Raw genomic sequence first — 14,364 nt, 5'->3', positions numbered from 1 at the left:
ATGGCTTTAAGGTAAGGGGAGGGAAGTTCAAGGGAGATATTAGAGGAAGGTTTTTCACGTAGAGTGGTTGGTGCGAGGAATGCACTGCCTGAGTCAGTGGTGGAGGCAGATACAGTAGTGAAGAATAAGAGACTACTAGACAGGTATATGGAGGAATTTAAGGTAGGGGGTTATATGGGAGGCAGGGTTTGAGGGTTGGCACAACATTGTAGGCCGAAGGGCCTATACTGTGCTGTACTGTTCTATGTTCTATATTCTAATATACCAATTTTCCTCAGATTCCTAATGAAATATAGCTACTGTCATGCCTTCTTTGTAATTACATCAATATGGTGTGTCCAGGTTAGGACTTCAGAGACATCGACACTTAGGAACTTGAAACTGCTCACCCTTTCCATTGCTGATCCCTTGATGAGGACTGGTGTGTGATTCCTCAACAACTTTTTCCTGAAGTCCACAATCAATTCCTTGTTCTTACTGGCATTGAGTGCAAGGTTATTGTTGTGTTACGAATTCCCATAACTGGATCACTTACCAGCAAAGATAGAGAGGTCCGTTGAAGCTTGGTGGTACTATTTTTAAAAGTATTTATTGATAAAGGGCACAAAAAGAAGATTAATGCAAACATACAGATAATATACGTCGTCAATACTAAATCTAAGAGCGGGTGTAATAATAACCGATAAGAAATAACTATCGTTGTCTAGGGGTTACTGTATTGTCCGATGGAAAGATAAGTCACTATCAGTTCGTTCAAGCTGCAGCGTTGTTGGGTTTAAAAGTGATGTGGTTTAAACTTGCCCCAGGTCTTTTAAGATGCCAATCCATTGAGTCAGGGGAGCGGGCTTCCCCGTTGTTAGCTAAAAGCTGTTTTCTGTGGTTCCAGCCACCGATTTCAGGCACGGAATCGAACGCACGTGGCTTCCTTCAGATGACTTCCTGCTGTTACGTGGTCGCTTAACGTTTCTTCTGGTGCGTCTGAGGGGCTGTTCCTCAGACCCTCTTTTATCCTGACTCACAGGGTCTCAGATGTCAATCAGGTTGAGATGATGCAATCTCTCCACCAACCTCCCCCTTGGTTCATTGCCTGGGGCTTCGATGCATCACACAGGATGCAATACACAAGTCCGGCTCCAAGAGACAATAGCCGGTATCAATGGGTCTGCCTTTAGGAGGCCAGGACACATTCCAACTCTTTGTGGATTCTGCATGTCTTTCTCTCATTTCCTGGGTCTCCTGAACGGACTCAATAGTGATCTTGCGATTCTCACAAAGGAGGGGGCTACCCCGCACCTTTCGGCCCCTCAGAGCTGTGGTACATTCATAACAGTTGCAACATCACTTAACCAGCTGATCTATCTCACTCCTGTATGCCTCTTCATCACCATCTGAAATTCTGTCAGCAATAGTTGTGTAGTTGGAAAATCTATAGATGGTGTTTGAGCTGTGCCTACCCACACAATTGTGGGTGTAGAGAGAGTAGAGCAGTGGGCTAAGCACACATCCTTGAGGTGTTCCAGTGTTGATAGTCAGTGAGGAGGAGATGTTATTTCTGACCTGCACAGATTGTGGTCTCCTGGAGAGGAATTCAAGGATGCAGTTGCAGAAGAGGTTACAGAGGTCCACGTTTTGGAGCTTGTTGATTGGTATTGAGGGCATGATTGTGTTGAATGCTAAGCAGTAATCTATAAACAGCAGACTGATTTAGGTATTACTATTGTCCAGTGATTCAAGGCTTAGTGGAGGATCTGTGAGATCTGTTGTAGACCTATTCTGGTGTACACAAATTGCAGTGAGTCCAGGTCCTTGCTTAGGCAGGGATTAATTCCAGCCATGACCAGCTTCTCAAAGCACTTCATCACAGTAGATGTGAGTGCCAGTGGGCAATAGTCATTGAGGCAGCTCACCCTGTTCTTCTTGGCCACTAGTATGATTGTCGCCCTTTTGAAGCAGATGGGAACCTCCAACAGCAGCAGTGAGAAATTGAAGATGTCCTTGAATACTCCAGCTAGGTGGTTGGCACATTCTCAATACCCTATCAGGTACATCATCATGGCTTGACTCCTTGCAAGGGTTCAGCTTCTTGAAAGATGTTCTGAGGCAGGGATCACAGAAGCATCAGATGCTGCAGGGATTCACACAGGTGTAGTTTTATCCTCCCTTTCAAAGTGTGTATAAAAGGCATTGAGCTCATCTGGCAGTTAAGCAAACAGCCATTCATGATGTTAGATTGCTCTTTGTATGAAGTAATGGCCTGCAAACCCTGCTGGAGCTGACGTGCATCCAATTCCGTCTCTAACCTTAGAGGTTATAGTATTTTTTCTTTAAAATGGAGAAAGGATCTCAACCAAGTCAGATGCTGATTTCATATATAATCCTCCAAAAACAATTGTTATCTAAAAATTGGGGGAAATATCTATTATTCCTCTACCCTAGAGACTATTATAATTAGCCTTAGCTTAGGTCAGCTGGCTTAGCATGTTAGATATGACTTTTAAGATTTTAAATTTAGAATAACTAACAATTATGGTTACTGCTTTGAGTCGGTACACTGGGTGAAGTTCAAGGACTAATCAGAGGATCTGTCACGGACTTTATGAAAATAGGCGTAGACGAGTCTGTCCCCACAAAATCATTCAGCCTTCCCTCATCAGAAGCCCTGGATGAATCATCTGGATGAGATCTGTAATCTGCTGAGAGCCAGATCAGTAGCTTTTAGGTCAGGTGATCACGTTAAATACAAGAAGTCCCAGTACGATCTCCGGAAATCCATCTTGTGTGAAGTGGCAATTCCTGATCAAACTTGAGTCACTGAAGGATGCTTGACAGCTGTGGCAGGGTTTGAATGATATCATCTCCTACAAAGTGAAACCGAGCAAAATTGGTGACAACAAGGCTTCACTCCCAGATGAATTTTATGTCTGTCTTGACCATCAAAACATTGAGGCACCTTTATGAACTCCCACAGCCCCTGAAGACCCTGTGACTTGAGTCTCTGAGGCTGATGCGTGACCATCCTTCAGGAGGGTGAACCCATGGAAAGCATCCGGCCTAGACAGGGTACGTGGCCGAGTACTAAAGACCTGTGCTGATCAACTGGCTGGAGTGCTCACTGAAATCTTTAACCTCTCGCTTTGCAGTCTGAGGTACCCACCTGCTTCAAGCGGGCTTCAATTGTGCTGGTACCTAAGAAAAACATGGTAACCTGCCTCAATAACTATCATTCAGTGGCACTTATATCCACAGAGATGGAGTGCTTTGGGAGCTTGGTGACAAAACACATCAACTCCTGCCTGAAAAGTGACTTGAATCCACCAGTTTGCCTACCATCACAACAGGTCCACAACAGATGTCATTTCACTGGCTTTTCACACTATCTTGGAACATGTGGACAGCAGGGATGCATACATCAGGATGCTCTTCATTGACTACGGCTCAGTATTCAATACTATCCTCCTCTCAAAACTAATCAATAAGCTTCAAGTTCTGGGCCTCAATACCTCTTTGTGCAACTGGAGGCCCAGTCCATCATGGGTAAAGCCCTCCCCACCATTGAGCACATCTACACTGAGTGATTTTGCAGGAAAGCAGCATCCATCTTCAAGGACCCCGACCATCCAGGCCATGCTCTCTTTTTGCTGCTGCCATCAGAAGGAGGTACAGGAGCCTCAGGACCTGCATCACCAGGTTAGGGAACAGTTGTTATCCCTCAACCATCAGGCTCTTGAACCAGAGGGGATAACTTCACCCAGCCAATCACTGAACTGTTCTCACAACCAACAGACTCACCTTCAAGGACCCTTCATCTCATGTTCTCGATATTTATTGCTTATTATTTCTTGTTATTTTTTCAGGTCTTTCATTTTTGCATTTGCACAGTTTGTTGTATTTTTTTGCACATTGGTTGTTGTTTGTTCTGTTGAGTGTGATATTTCATTGATTCTATTGTGTTTCTTGTATTTACTGTGATTGCCTGTAAGAAAGTGAATCTCTAGGTTGTATATGATGGCATTTTTGAACTTTGTCAGAATTGATAGCATCAATCGAATAACTTTGTATTACACTTCCATTATAATCAAAGTAATAATTTTGATAGTTTGACTGTCCTTAATCAGCTAGTGTAATAAATAGATGAATCATTCTCTTTCATAATTAAGTTTTTGTATTATATTCTCCCCAATGAACTACAGTGGTAAAATACAAACATTACAATATGGTAAAATGGTAGCGTGGAGAGAACTTTAAGTTACTACATTATCAGTTAGGTCGGTACATGGATCGAAAAGGTTTAGAAGGTTAAGGCCCAAATGCTGGCAAATTGGACTAGCTTGGATGGGGCATTCTGGTTGCCGTGGACACGTGGGCTGAGTGACCTGTTTCTATGCTCTGTTAGGCAAAGGAGACTACCGTTGTAATTGAGTAATTATTTTAGACATATTAGTGTTCTTAGTATTTGTTACTTTATCTGGCCCAAATGTAGGTTGAAGAATCAATCTCCTAAAGCATATGATTGTCTGTTGATATAAATTTTGGAAATGTTTTCCCTTAGTTGCTTCTAATTAATGGCTATAACATCAAATAGCTGGAAAATATTAAGTGTATACATATCTATCTATTTGTTTGGGTTAGTTATGGTATTTTGAAGTAAAAAGAAAGGAGGTATGATCTACAGATCACCACCAATGATATTTCTTTCCAATGTGAAATAGGAACTGCAGGTGTCAGCAGGATTAATGCATAAATGAATAATACAGCACTGTACAGTATTTTGTAACACCATCATGAATCTGAGCATTGATGCTAATAAGTTTGAAACCTTATGATGAATATGGTCCTCTTTTGGTGATGTAATGTTATCCCTGGAATGAGATCTCTGTAACTTACATAAGATAAATCTTGAACAAAAGGAAATAAGAATCCCAGGAGCACAGTCGATCAGGCAGCAGCAAAAATTACAAGAAGATCTTGAACATTTTTAATCTCTCCCTCTCCCAGTGAGTAGTTCCCTTCTGTTTCAAATCGTCCATCATTGTCGCTGTACCTAAGAAAACCAAAGTAGCATGCTTGAACGATTGGTGTCCTGTCGCACTCACCTCAATTATAAGCAGATGTTTTGAGAGGCAGGTTAAAGACTACATCTGCAGCATGCTACCACCCACACTGGACCCCCTACAATTTGTCTGCTGATGGAGCCGGCCTACTGATGTCACCATAGCCATATCACTACACATGGTCTTCACTCACCTGGAGAAGAGAGATGCATATGTTAAAATGCTGTTCCTGGACTGCAGTTCAGTATTCAACACCATAATTCCCTCCAGACTTGACAGGAAGCTCAGAGACTTTGGCTTGCACCCTGCCTTGTGTAGTTGGATCCTAGACTTCCTGTCAGATCACCGATAGGTGGTAAGGATGGGCTCCCTCACCTCTGCCTCACTGACTCTCAACACAGGTGCCCCCCCCCCCAGGGTTGAGTCCCCTCCTCTACTCCCTTTACACCCACGACTGTGCTGCCACACACAGCTCCAATCTGCTGATGAAATTCGCAGATGACATGACTTTGATTGGCCTTATTTCTAGCAGTGACAAGACAGCCTATAGAGGAGAGGTTAAGACCCCGACACAGTGGTGCCAAGATAACAACCCCTTCCTCAATGTCCAAAAACCAAAGAGCTGATTGTGGATTACAGGAGGAACGGAGACAGGCTCAACCCGATTAACACCAATAAGTCTGCAGTTGAGAGGGTGAGTAGTTTCAAGTACCTCGGTATACACATCACCGATGATCTCGCCTGGACTGTACACACTGGCTTTGTGGCAAAAAAGAAGCACAATAGCATCTCTTCCACCTCAGGTGACTGCAAAAGTTTGTCCTGGGCCCCCAGATCCTCAGGACCTTCCTCAGGGGCACCACTGAAAGCATCCTGACTGGCTGAATCACTGCCTGGTACAGGAACTGCACCAACCTTAATCAATGGGCACCTCAGAGAGTGGTACAGACAGCCCAGCATATCTGTGGATGTGAACTGCCTTCCATTGAGGACATTTATAGCAGTAGGTGTGGTAAGAAGGCCTGAAGATCATCAGGGACACCAGTTACTCCAACCATAAACTGTTTCAGCCACTTCCGTCTGGCAAATAGCACTGCAGCATTAAAGCAACAACCAACTGGCTTCGGGACAGCTTCTTACTACAAGCCATTAGACTTATAAATTCACACATCTGCACTTTGCAACAGAGTCATACTGCTAAGATTTTTACTCTCTCATGTTGTGGGATGCATGAAAGATTGTAAGTAAATTCTAAATTTTAACAGGTGTTCTGAGATTGGCAAATGTCTTTTTGGCTAAGTGCGAAGTGTTGCATTTTGGGTACTCAAACCAGGGATGGACTTGTACAGAGCAATTCTGCAGATGCTGGAAATCCAGAGTAACACGTGCAAAATGCTGGAGGAACTTGGCAGTTCAGGTAGTACCAATGGAAATGAATAAACAGTCAATGTTTTGGGTTGAGACCTTTCATTAGGTCTTGTACAGTGAATGGTTAGGCACTGAGAGTGGTGGAATGGAGGGACTTGGAGGACAAGTACATAGTTCACTAAAAGCAGTGTCACAGGAGGCTAGGGTAGTGAAAAGGTACTTGACATGCTGGCCTTCAATAGTCAAGGCACTGAGTTTAGAGATTAGGATACTACATTGCAGATGTGGCTGAGATCGTATTTGGAGTATTCTGCACAGTTTTGGTTGACCTGTTATAGGAAAGACATCATTAACTTAGAAAGTGTTCAGAGAAGATCTATGAGGATGTTGCCAGGATTTAGAGGGCTTGAGTTATAGAGAGTTTGGACAGGACTTTGTTCCTTGGAAAAAGGAGATTGAGGGGGGACCTTTAAACAGTTATTTAAAACCATGAAGGGTACAAATAGGGTGAATGCACATAGTCTTTTTCCCGGGGAATGGGAATAAAAAACTGGAGGGCATAGGTCTAAAGTGAGAGGTAAATATTTTAAAAGGGTCCTGAGGGGCAACTTCACATAGATTGTGGTATATATATGCAATGAAATACTAGAGGAAGTGGTTGACATAGGCACAATAATGACACTTAAGAGATTTTTGGATAGATACATGGATAGGAAGGATATGAGCCAAACACAGGCAAAATAAGATTAGCTTGCTGAGGACCATGGTCAGCATAGCCTGGTGGGGCTGAGGTGCATATTACAATGCCTTGACACCGCAGTACTTGAGGAGGGAAAGTTATTTTCCAGTACCAATGAGATGTGTTGGTGAAGTTTATGGGGTTGATCAGTTTTACATGGGGCATGAAAAATGACTGCAGAAGAATGCAGAAGTCTGAGGAGGATATTAATCTTGCAAATGTTAGAGTGAATACTCCAAGATGTGCAGTTGAAAGAGGGTTATACAATTTTATGGCTGCCCATCGATTGGGCATCAAACATAGAAACACCTTTGGTCTTTCTATTATTGCTATTCCAACATTAAATTCTACTGCGCCTTGTATAATGATTTTTAAATGCTGTATAAATTTATACTTCTCCTTGTGGTGGTGACGCTTTTGGACTATTAATTAATGAGAATACGATAGAACTCAATTCTTAGCTTTAGCTCAGATACTTATAGTGGAAGATTTTAAATTAAAATGCTTATCCTAAAATGGTGGCAATGGGGTTGTTGTAGAGAAGGCCAGAGTTGGCCAGTCACCATGGTAACGCGGCGACTGAATAAACGATTCCGGTTCACAGACGGCTGACCTTTCCAGCAGCGAAGCCGGTGCGGCGTCTGCCATTTTGTGAGGAGCTCCGAAACGGTGCACGGCGGAGCCGGAGTCCCAGTCAAAACCATGTTGCCGGTCTGTTCATTAGTTTTCTCTACACAGACTCTGCTCAGACATCAGGCTCCCGTGTGCGAACCTGAGAACTGAACCGCAGGTTCGGGGGACGGGGGGGGAAAGCTCGAGCGCCAAAGCTCATTCGGAGCTGTGCTCTCCGCCATTTTGGACGCGCAGCGGGTGTGTGAAGTGACTTTGTGCGGAATCAAAAAAGCCGCGACGGCGTTGGTTCGGGAGGGCTCGGACTCGGTTTCTGTTCGGTGCTAAAACTGCCCTCCCCCCTGTAATGAGCGGCCGCGCGCGACGCCGGTGAAGCCGCAGTGCGCAGGAGCGGAAGTGAGGGAGCTTGTTTTGGGAGACGCAGATACAGAGGTCGAGACGGTAAGAAATTGGGAGAGGGACTGAAAAAAGGGTAAGGGCATGGTGAGTAGGAGGGGAAGTCGGGTGGGTTTGTAATGGGGTGGAGGAAGATCTGGGCAGGGCGGAATGGAAACGAGGAAGATGACGTTGGGTGGGGGAGATTGACAAGTGGTGAAATGTACTAAGGTGGTAGAGGTGCAGGAGTCTTATAGAAGGAAGAGACTGAGGTAATGAGCACCAGGAAAAGGGGAGGAAAGTGGGTTCGTGGAAAGGAGATGATGAAGAATCGGAAAAGGTGAAGGGAGATAGAATATAAAGAAGGGTGTAGGTGATGTGGAAGGGAGGAGTTGGAGAAGGGAAGTGTGTAGGACGGTTTCATGGTAATTATAGGTAGAGGTAAGAGTGGTTTGGAAATTAAGGTCGTGAAAAGGAGAAAAGATAATTTCAATGTCATGCGACGCTATCTGACATGTAATCTGATAGCAAATACTTGTGGGTAAATCGACATCCTCCAGGTAGAGTATTTTAAAAGTGAAACTGAAAGATTGGGGCCAGCATGTTTCCCAACGGGTAAAGCAAAAGAAGAGCAAGACTGAGAAAACTTCGATGTCAAGGGATATCAAGGAATTGATTAAAACAAACTTGTGCTAGGCATAGAGCGTGAATAACCTCACTCGCATTAACTGCATGACCCACTTTCAAGGACTCTGCAAGTCACAAGTTTTATTTGTTTACTTTTTAATTATTTACATAATGTCTTTTGAACAATGGTTTATCAGTTTATGTAGCTTCTTTGTAAATTCTATTATATTTCTTTATTTTCCTGTAAATGCCTGCAAGGAAATGAATCTCTTATAGTAACATGTATATTTCGAAAAGTTTGAAGGACATCCTTCAGTGCTTAAGAAAGATAATGGGAGGATTGGCTAATTTATTTTTGGAGAGAAGGCTGAGAGAGTTAAGGAATATGTTAGAGTTATATTCAATTATGATAGTATTAAAATAGATAGAACGTAGGGATTTTTCTGCAATGTCCATAGCCAGAGGATAAGAGTTTATGGTAAGGAATAAGAGGTTTAGGGAAGGAATGATTTTTTTTTCACCCAAGTGGTGGTTTGGAGTGTGAATGCACTGGCTAACAGAGTGGTGGATGTAGAGCTTTATTTGCATATTTAGCTGATCATTTGAATTGCCAAGACAAGATCAAGTGATGGTAAATGGTTTTAGTGTGAATGGATATTTGATGGTTGGACAAAGTAGGTTGAAGGACCTGTTTCCTTGCTGTGTGACTTAGTGGAAATCTGAATAGAAGTAGTGTGATCAAGTTTATACCCTAGGACCATCTTCCAGCACTTCTCTATATGTCTTCATTGATTTCATATCTAAGAATCTATCTTTCTCTTGAATATAGTCAGCATCTGCGCTTCTGTAACCTTGTTGGGTAGTGAATTCTATTGATAATACCTCTCTTCTCTCTTCCCCACGCTCCCCCCCCTAACTTGGGTGAATAAATGTCTTCTCTCTTTTGAAAGACTGTTCTTTTTGTGACTGTAACTAACTGTTCTCTTTCTAGACAGTCGTAGAAAACTAACTTTGTGGTTACCCCCACTAAACCTCACAAAATAATTTTGTATGAAAGGTTTTGGCCAGAAACATTGACTGTTTCTTCCTTTCTGTAGATGCTGTATGGCCTGATGTGTTCCTCTAGCATTTTGTGTGTGTTGCCCAAAATATTTTGTATGTTTCATTGAGATCGCCTCTCATTCCTTTACAAGGTTAGTCTGCTTAACCTCTACTCGTATGATAAATTAGCTGTCTCAGGAGTGAGGATGTAAACTTTGCATTCTATTACAATCTTTGGGTGGAGAGCAGATCTGAACACAGTTCCATAGCTTGTCTTAGCAGAGCTGTACGTAGTTGAAACACTCAGTGGTTGCTTTATACACCTATATACCTGCTTGTCAATGAATTATGTAATCTGTCAATCCTGTGGCAGCATTTCAGTGTATAAAAGCATGCAGAGGTGGTCAAGCAGTTCAGTTGTTCAGAACAAACATCAAAATGAGGAATAAATGACCGACCGTAAAGTGATTGTTGGTACCAGATGGGGTGGTTAGAATATCTCAAAAACTGCTGATCTTTAGGGTATAACAGTATCTGGAGTTTACACTGAATAGTGTGAAAACAAAACATCCAGTGGACAGCTCTGTGGGCAAAATCACCTTGTTTATGAGAGAGGTCAGAGGAGAATGGCCAGTCTGCTTCAAGGGCACAGGAAGGTAACAGTAACTGAAATAGCTATGCATTATAACAGTGGTGTACAGAAGAGCATCTCTGAACACAGCTGGCCGATCCTTGAAGTGGATGGGTTATAGTGGCTGAAGACCACAAACATACACTCAGTAGCCTATTATGTACAAGAGGTTTGTCATTGGTCACTGAGTATGTATCCCTACTTTTGTACTGAAGCCCTCTGGCAATGAAGGTGGACATAACAATTGCTTTCCAAACCGCTTGTTGAACCTGTAGAATAATTTTCACTGATTCATGCACAAAGACACCCTGGGATAGGGAAATCCTTGTTGGGAGAATTTTCATCCGGTACAGTAGATCAAAGTTTCGCAGCTCAATCATGAATTGCATAGTTATTTAATCTCTAGTGAAGTTAGAAATAGAACATAGAAAATCTACAGCACATTATAGGCCCTTCGGCCCACAATGTTGTGCTGATCATGTAACCTACTCTAGTAGCTGCCTAGAATTTCCCTAACGCATAGCCCTTTATTTTTCTAAGCTCCATGTACCTATCTAAGTGTTTCTTAAAAGTTGAACAAGAAAGTGGCATAGGATAAAGCATTTTCTTCAAACCAACTCTGGAAATGTTATAGTTGATCTGTTTTGGCCTTCTCAGGCATCTACTGTCACTTTACATGTTGGTGAGAAATGGCTGAATACTTGTCAATAACCAAGCTGTTTTCATTCATTTGCAATGCCAGTATTTAACTTATCAAGCAGAACGGGAAAATTGCCTATATATATCCGCTCCACAATATTGTCAGTTCTCTCCATGAACTCGTGTGTTTCAACAGGGTAGGTACAGTTCATTTTCCATGGTGGTTTAGAAAGAGGACAGTCAATTACAGTCTCAGAAGAAAAGTTTGTGGAAGGAAATTTTGATATGATCAATTGGCATTTAGTTAATATGCTTGTTCTTCAGTTTTGTTTCTTTGTTATTCAGCAAGTCACTAAACTAACATTTACTACCCATTCTTAGTTGCCCTTGTATAGTGAGCTGCTGTTTTCAACCACTGCAATCCTTGTGTTGAATGCAATTCTAGTGATCAGGAAGTTCCCAGACCTAGTGACAGTAAAGGACTGACTATAATTCCAAGACTGAGTGGGTGTGCACGTGTGACTTGCATGAGAATCTACAGGACATCTGCAAACCCTTTTCCTTGATGGTAGAAGTTACAGGTTTAAAACAGGAATTCCCAGCCTGGGTTCCCTCAGTTAGTGGTAGGGGTCCATGCTTAAAATAAAAAGTTGGGAACCCTTGGTTTAGAATGTACTGTTAAATTAGGCTATTAGTGCATTTTGGCAATGATAATGCCTGGAGATTCATCATGTCATCAAGTAAGGATAAACAGTTTGGTTTTGCATTCCTCATGACCTCATTTAAACGTATAGGATTTTAAGAGGCTTGACGTGGGAGATGTTGATATGTTTTCGCTAGTTGGAGAGCGGCAAGCAAGGGGACATACTTGCAAAATAAGGGGCTATTCATTTAAAACTGAAGTGTTGAGAAATTCCTTCTTTCAGGGTAAAGAATCTGTAGAATTTCTTGTCCAGAGGGTGGTGGAGGCTGCATTATTAGATACTTCAGGTGGAGATAGATAAATATTTGAAAGGTCAAGGAGTTACAGGTCATTGGGAACTGGCACAGAAGAGTGCGTGAAACCAGCATGGATCAGTCATCGTCTCATTGAATGATGGGGCCTGGTTGCCATTTACTATTTTCTTGTGCTTTGGTGTTGCTTTGTTATTGGTACTTGTCCTGTAATACGGTAAGAAGCATTTGTTTTGCATGCCATCCATACAGATTGTGTCATATATAATTAAACTGAAGTTGTAAAAACAAAAATAGCAAATGCAGAATGTAGATTTTACAGTTACAGAGAAAGTGCTATGCAGGTAGAAAAATAAAGTGCAAAGGCAACATTGAGTGAGGCATATTGGGTGATCACAAGTTCATCTTTTTGCAGATGGGTAGTCCGTTTGAGTTTGATAACAGTGGGATAGAAACTGTCCTTGATTTGGTGGTTCATACTCCAAGTTTTTGTATCTTTGCCTTATGGGAGAGGGGAGTAAAGAAAATGACAAGGGGGGGAAGGGGTTTTTGAGTGTACTAGCTGTTTTTTTGAGGCAATGGGAAGTATAGACTGAATAATTGAAAGGAAGATTGGTTTGAGTGATGTCTGGGCTGCATTTGCAACTCAGCAACTTTTTAGTCATGGGCATAGCAGCTTCCATTACCAAGCTGTCATGTGGTGCAAAATTCTGATAGAATATATGTTTAAATTGTGAACAGAGTACCAATTGATTGGGTGTCTTTATCTTGCATGATTTCAACATTTGCAAGGTAGGAACAAGATTGATACAGGCAATTCTAGAGACTTCCACTTTATTCCCTACCATTACCTTGTATACCACCCACATCCAATACTTTTTTTAAGAAAACTATACTGTTTCATTTTCACCTACATTTGTCCCCCTTCTTACAATTTGTTCCCACACAATCATGGGAGATGCAGTACCTAACTTGTACTTTCCACTTCCAGGAGGCTTAAAGAATCTTTGTTGATGGAACAGCAATTCCCTTGCACTTCTTTCAATTTAGTGTGCTACATTTGATGCAAATGATAATAGAGACTAAGTGCAGGTTGGATGATGTGTTGCAGAACTGCTGTTTAGTCAGTAAGTTGTCCTTTATTTTAATTTGCTTTCCCACTTGAACTTCTGTTTATTTGGCCCCTTACGCTTAGACATAGCATTTTATCTTCTGCCTAGGAATATTGTAGTCACTGCCATGAATTCAACAGATTTAGATCAACAATAATTTTTGTTTCTCTTGGAGTTGGTTTGTTGTAGTTGGATCAGAAAACATCAGAAGTGCTTTGGTGATATCTCTGGGTCAGGGGAAGGATTGGTGTTTTGGGTTGATAACCTTTCATGGTAATTGGCCTAGGCCATTAGCTCTGCTTTCCTCTCTCTGCCAACACCACTCAGTTTACTCAGTGTTTTCTGTTTCAAACTTTCAGTGTTTTGCTTCTCAATCCTTGCCCAGCTCTGATTTAAATCAATTTTTGTCTCTCCACCAATGCTATTTGACCTGGTTGACTTTTCCAAAATTGCTTTATTTCAGATTTCTAGCAACTGCACTGTTCTAACATGTTTTTTTATTGTTTCTTTCCCTGATATTCTGCATCCATTTGTAGTACCCCCTGACAAATTAGTTGCCATTACCAAGCCGCCTCCTGCTTCTCATGTCAACATCTACGTTATCATCCATTTTCTCTAGGTTCCCTTCTCTATCATGGAAATTTCTTTTGTTTCCTCCCCTGAAGTTTTCCTGTTTTTTTCCTTCACAAATGCTCTTGGGCCTGCTGAGTATTTCCAGCAATTTTTGTTTTCATTTTGGATTTGTAGCATCATTATTTTTCTTTATTCTTATTTTGCCATACTTGAATGTGGAGTATAGATAGTTGAAAGACCAAAGGGTGCTGGAATCTGGAACAACAAACAACTGTAGAATAATTCAGATTGAGCAATATCGAGTGGGAAAAGGTATAATGTGGTATTTGGATTGAGGCTCGGCGCTAGGACTGAAAAGGAAGAATTTGGATGTCAGAAGGTGAGGCATTCACTTCAGAATAGCCAAACTCTTCGTCCTGACGAAGGGTCTCGGCCCGAAACGTCGACATCGCTTCTCCCTATAGATGCTGCCTAGCCTGCTGTGTTCTACCAGCATTTTGTGTGTGTTGTTTGAATTTACAGCATCTGCAGATTTCCTCGTGCAAACTCTAACCTGCTGTGATTGCTGCTGTGATTGCTGCTGTGATTATGTGGTATGTCCAGATGAATATCAGAATAATCCTG

General features: G+C 42.0%; 1 protein-coding gene across 1 annotated transcript in view; it reads left to right on the top strand.

Moving 5' to 3' along the window:
• Nucleotides 1-7,775: 7,775 nt before the first annotated feature.
• ark2ca (arkadia (RNF111) C-terminal like ring finger ubiquitin ligase 2Ca) overlaps nt 7,776-14,364 on the top strand; it is a 185,759-nt gene continuing 179,170 nt past the window's right edge. Inside the window, exon 1 of the mRNA XM_059965550.1 lies at nt 7,776-8,229. The gene's annotated coding sequence lies outside the window, so the exon portion shown is untranslated. The remainder of the gene's footprint in view (nt 8,230-14,364) is intronic.

Source organism: Hypanus sabinus, chromosome 3 (genome assembly GCF_030144855.1).
Source record: "Hypanus sabinus isolate sHypSab1 chromosome 3, sHypSab1.hap1, whole genome shotgun sequence".
Classification (NCBI taxonomy): domain Eukaryota; kingdom Metazoa; phylum Chordata; class Chondrichthyes; order Myliobatiformes; family Dasyatidae; genus Hypanus; species Hypanus sabinus.
This window is presented reverse-complemented; position numbering and strand designations above follow the sequence as displayed.